The sequence below is a fragment of the Camelina sativa genome, chromosome 5, assembly GCF_000633955.1.
Source record: "Camelina sativa cultivar DH55 chromosome 5, Cs, whole genome shotgun sequence".
NCBI classification, from domain to species: domain Eukaryota; kingdom Viridiplantae; phylum Streptophyta; class Magnoliopsida; order Brassicales; family Brassicaceae; genus Camelina; species Camelina sativa.
In genome coordinates this window covers 30,492,963-30,499,476 of record NC_025689.1, presented here as the reverse complement: position 1 = coordinate 30,499,476, position 6,514 = coordinate 30,492,963, and the positions used below count along the sequence as shown (strand labels likewise).

Genomic DNA, 6,514 nt, shown 5'->3' with positions numbered 1-6,514 from the left:
ACTAATCGACGAATTTTGCCCAAGAATATTGCGTCACTTTTACCATATGATTACGTTTGGTTAGCTAGGTCTCATGTGTGTATAATTTATAAATGCAGATTGGGTCAATTTATTTTCTAAAATTCTGAAATATATCCCACAAAAAATTACCAAATATTTATTGATTTCCACAATATACATATATTTTTTTCGGTTTTAATAACAAGCACATAACAAACAATTTAAATAGTCGTTTACAGAATTACAGAATATTTGCATATTGTAAGCCGAAGCCTAATATAATTGGCTCATCAAAATGTCGCAATCAATATACGGGAATGTGTGGAACGATGAATGTCTCAAAACATATTGGAAAACGTATGTGATCATTACATATTTACATATTTGCATATTTACATATTTGTATATATCTTGTATGATGACTATGTATAATGTATATTGACATTTGTATAATGTATTTGTATATATAAATATATGTCATAGAAATTCTAAATACATACATACTTGCAGTTTCACTTAATACACCTTCCTAACTCAACTGAATTCTAAACTGCAGTATCCACATATTCACGTGTTACAAAAATATTCACACGTATACTACTACTCCCTCTGATTTTTTTTTAAGTGTCCTTTAAGGTTTTTGCACACAAATTAAGAAAATTATTAAATTTTCTGTTTTGTCATTTATTAATATATTTCATAATTTTTTTATTGGTTAAAACTTTAAAACAGTAGGAATATTCACCAAACATTTGCATTGAAAATCTAAAACGATAATTATTATGAAACAAAAATTAAATCCCAGAACGACAATTAAATTAAAACGCAATGCCGTGCTTACTTAATAAAAAATGGAGCAATAGCCCTAGGCCACATCTTCGATCATATTTTTTTAGGCCACATTTGACAAATATTTTTTATAAATTTATTCAGTTAATTTCAATGTTTAAGTGTTTTTAACTACAAATTTGAACTTTATCATCATTATCATTAATCTTTTTGTTATCATCTTTTATAATTCTTAGTATTTGATTCAAAAACTCTATAAATTTTTATTTTAACACAAATTTTAGATGATAATGTTAGTTAAGTTTTCTAAAATTTTGCCCCAAGCCTCTAGAATCATTGGCACGGCAGTGTTAAAACGGAGGGAGTATAAATTTTTGATTGGTGAAATCAATGACAGGCTCACGAATCAATATCTTACGGCACTATAATCGTAATCTTACCGGTCTATTTTTTTCTTGATAGATAGGACAATAATCTAATAAAGATTTTGAAGAGTAAGTCTTAGTGGAGAACAAGGAAGAAACAAAGCAAAGTGCAAGAAACTTATGCGGTTTTAGTCATAGATAAAAACATTATGAGTTTTGTATATATGTCTGGTCTGAAAAAGGTACGTCTTCATAATGCATAATTAACCTGTTCTATATTATGTTTTAGGGATAGTCAAAACATATAATCCCCCAAAACATTCTCCCATTATATGTGTCCTCGAGATAAGACAATGGTTTTTTAAAAATACTTCAAACAGTCTATGTGCTATCATTTTGACAAAGTAGTGGTGAAACTCTTGACTTCTATGCAACCAACTAATTTTTATACAAAGGAGACAAAATTATAAATATGAAAAATAGGTAATAATGGCTCCTTAATCATATTTAACCTTCTCATTAGCATCCTATTCAACTTGTGTTTTAACCATGATCATCCTGATCACACGACACACGTAGTATACACAGTTAAATAACAAGCTTCGCTCAGTCTATTTATTAACGCACCGAAAGCACCTCTGCTTTGCCATTTGTCATTCTACTGATTTTTTTTTAACGGTCTGATTTGATTAATTTCTCCATCAACCTAGAAATTATCAAACAAAATCATCTAAAATAATTGTTTATCACTTTTCTAAAAACAAAACCAAGTCCACCTTGATGATATAAATGATCAATTAAACTTGTTTTTTCATGCACCATCATACTTTCATAAGAAATTAATACATACTTTTTCACATATATTGGACCATGGGATAGAGAGAAAGGATATATATAAAAAACATGTGGATTTAAAATATAGTATCGACACTTTCAAGTTGATCGTGAAACTAATGTATTAAAATTTATATAAGTAAACCTTGTACTCTATTTGTAGAAGTTACATAGAAGCATGCATAAAAAGAATGGAGTGGAGTCGAAAGTGAAACTGAATCTTACTATCTACTGTGCTTTCGTCTCTAAATGAAAATATACTAAAATGGCAAAAATGTCTTTAACATCAGGAGAAGGAAATCATCATTGTCACACTCTCGTTATCATTACAACCCCATGCTCCCTATACACATAAAGTATTGGTTTTGATTCAAAATCAGTTACTAATAAGCCCAGCGCTAATAAGTCGATAATCACATGGGTTTTAAATATTAACGCTCATGTTCTAGCACAGAGATATATATTCCATTCATAAAAATATTTGTGGTGATTTACAACACCAATTAATCAACAAGTCTCTCAGCCTTCCAGAACAGCGAACCCTACGGTTATATGAAAATGGGTCTATGGACCAGAAAGAGGAGATAGAGATCCATGGAAAGTGTCGATTGAAGCATTATAAAGATCCATGGGGAAAAAAGGAAAATCAAGAAATTTTCAGTCCCTTTGTTTTGGTACCACAGGAACACGAATGTAATTGTTACCATGCATGATTAATTTGCATATACATACATATACATGTGACTGCGACTGTTTACATCGTGTGAGTAAATTATAAACACACAAAGTGTGTGTCTGCGTGAGAAACAGATCGTACATTTCATATATATACTCAAGACTTCGCCGTTGCTTCAATCCGACGTCTCGATCCACATGCAATTTGCATCATTGCTTCGGTCCATGCCTTTTTTTTTTTTTGGAGTTAAATTGTGACCTCTTTTTTTTTTTTCTTCAATTACTGAATTATTGTAATAAATTGATATATGTAGAAGAAAAAAAACTTGAAATGTCTGAAACTACATGTCATAAAAATGGTTCCAGTTACAATTTATGTTATTATTTGTATGGCTGTAAAAACAAAAATAGTTATATATATATATATATATATATATATATATATATTTCTATTAAACATTGATTATAAAGATAGGGACTACGAAAAAAAACTGTTTCACCTCAGAATAATTACATATTTTTTAATTTTTTTTCGACAAACATATTTTTTAATTTAACATTAGAAAAAAATATAGAAAAATAGAAAATTAATATATGTCGAAAAAGCCCATTTGTTTCTTGACCAGGGTTTCCAGTTACTATATGTTATAAAACTGAAAGCCTCCTATCCAATAAGATGTCTAAGCCCATTTTCTAATGTATAGAAATAAACGGTTGCCCTAGATTTCAATTATTTTTCCTGTGAACACACACATACGTTTTCGTCTCGTTCATTATCCCATCAATGTGGTCTCCGGAGACTACGACGAAGAGGAAGAAGCCGTCGCCAACGCCACAATCGATCACAAATCCATCACTTCCCGATGAATTAATATTGAGCTGCCTTGCACGTGTCTCAAGATTGTACTATCCAATCCTCTCCCTTGTCTCCAAAAGCTTTGGATCGCTCCTAGTTTCGCAGGAGCTTTACAAAGTCCGGTATGGCCAAACAGAGAGTTGTCTCTATGTGTGTTTACAGTTCTATCCATCTAAGAACCCTAGCTGGTTCACGCTTTGTCGGAAACCTGACCAAACCCTAACCAATGACACTAATAAGTTAAAGAAGTCATTATCAAAAAAAGAAAAGAAAAAGAAGGCAAGAGGGTATGTTTTGGTTTCAGTTCCAATCCTCCATTCTCCTCCTGCGCATTCTCTGAGTCTAGTGGCCGTTGGTTCTAATATTTACGACATTGGCGGCTCCATCTACCCAAAGATCTCTTCTAGTGTCTGGACTTTGGATTGCTGGTCTCACACGTGGCGCCAGGCTCCAAGCTTGCGGGTGGAGCCACTGTCATTTTCTGCTAGCGTCCTTGATCGAAAGATATATACTTAGCAGGACGCTACAGAGATGGTGATTCTAAATACTTGAAGAGATCATTTCAAGTGTTCGACACATTAACACAAACTTGGGATCCTGAGTCCATTCCTTGCATAAAAATAGACGGAAAATTTTACTCCCAAAGTGCATGTATTGATGGAAAAATCCATGTGGTGACTGACAAAGAGGTGGTTACTTACAATTCCAAAGACGGTAGATGGCACCGGCCTTGGCGAGGGGTGACTAAATTAAGCGATTCAGGTTCTTATTGCGAGATAGAGAACGTTTTGTACGCTTATTTTAACGGTGGGTTAAGATGGTTAGACACCAAAGTAGGTTTGTGGAGAAATTTGAATGGTTTGGTAGGACTACCTAAGTTTGCATTTGCTGCTTTAGTTAGATTGGCTGATTATGGTGGAAAGATGATCGTTTTGTGGGCAAAAAATTTGCCTTGCGTGCTGTTTGGTGAATCTAAAAAGATGATTTGGTGTGCGGAAATTAAGCTTATAAAGCGCAAAAATAATGAAATTTGGGGGAAAGTTATGTGGTGTGATCATGTGCTTACAGTCCCTATAACATATGAGTTCGTGAAGGTTCTTGCTGCTACTGTTTGATTACTGGTCACAAGGCTTGAATGCTATTTTTTTTTGGTAATATTATTCTTTTTATTTGGAATGCATGTTTTCACTTTTTTCGGTGTATGTACCTATGATGAATGATTTATCTTTTATTTCACTTATCGTTTGATGTCACTTGTTGAATAGACTGAGTTTTCTTAATTGCATTCACAGAGGCAACACATTTTGAAGAAAGAATGAAAAGAGCCGTCCGACTAAAATAATGATATTTAAAAACGAAGACTCGTCTCTTGCATTGCAACTAATGAAACTTCTTTCAATTGATTTTATTAACTGTACTAAATTAGGACCCACGGTACACCGCGGAGCAAAATTATTTATAATTAAAATATTTAAGTTATAAGTTGTATTTATTAGTTAAATATGTTATAATTATATAATAATTGTTAAATAAATTATATAATACCGCAATATAATTAATTTCTACATAATATTTGTTTAATCAATTTAATTAGATATGTCTATTCTGTAATACCGACAGTGTTAACAAAATAATAAAATAATGTTTTATTTGTGTAACACCGAATTAATGATATTTTTAATTTATATAAATATCGATAAAACTCGTCCCGCTATATAACCCCGTCCAGAGATATATTAACTCACACTATATCATCTTAATTTTTGATATTTATTGTGTATCTACGGTATAATATTTCTCATTTTTAATTTTTTAAAAGTTTTAAATATTTTTCATATTTAACCTTTTAAAAATTTTAAAAATAAAGTACCGGAATAAACCAAATAAAAGTTTTTAAAGTTTGAATGCATGATAAATTAAGCTTTCTACTCATTTGTATTCGGAATCATTTTGGTCTTTTTTATAGTATGACTCTGAACTATTGCACAATATTTTTAGACGATGTGGGATATTGTACTCGTATTTTTTTATTCATCTATTGAGAAATATATATCCGTTTTAAAAATTTTGTATAACATCATATGCAGGAAAAATCATAATTTTTATTAACTAATAATTCAAGATAATTTAAATATAAATTCAAATAAAAAATGAAAGAGAATCATATATTTATGTTTGAATGATGTAGAAAGATTTTTTTATTTTTTTAAAATCTTACCTATAAATAATTTTGAAGTTTTGGTAACTAATATTAAAATCAATGCATTAAATGTAAAAACTTTCCAAAAAGTATTTTTGAGCAAAAACTGCTGCAAAAATACTAGTATAGATACGAAATCACAACTAATGATAAAGCCCAATTCAGCGGTCTTTTGAACTAAGGAGCATTTCTATCACATAAGCTTCCATCCGACCTCGGGTGTGGAGTGTGAATGTTTATGTAAGGATGATTTTATTGAGTTGAGAAGAAGACATATAAACCTACAAACCTTGTCTAGCACTACAATGAGTAATTAATTAAATTATATAGCGTCTTATTTCTAAGTGATCAAAATAATTTTTGCTAAAAAAAGGACTTAAATAACCAACTATTTGAGACAACAATAAATAACTATATAGACGCCAACAAAAATGAACTAATAAATATGATGTTGTTTCTGTATAACATGACAAAATAGTTGTTGATAGTATTCAATATCTAACATGATTTTTTTTTCCACTTCTAGCCACAATAAACATACGTACACACACATCATTAAGGAACGGCTAATATGTAAAAACAAATTATTTGCTAAAGAAATAATTTTGAAATTTTGGTAACTAATATTAAAATTAATGCATTACATGTAAAAACTTTTAAACAAATATTTTTGAATAAAAATTGCTGCAAAAATACTAGTATAGATACGAAATCACAACTAGTGATAAAGCCCAATTCAGCGGTCTTTTGAACTAAGGAGCATTTCTATCACATAAGCTTCCATCCGACCTCGGG

At 30.7% G+C, this 6,514-nt stretch overlaps 1 pseudogene; it reads left to right on the top strand.

Annotated features, from left to right (window-relative positions):
• On the top strand, positions 3,331-4,634 carry LOC109132939 (annotated as a pseudogene).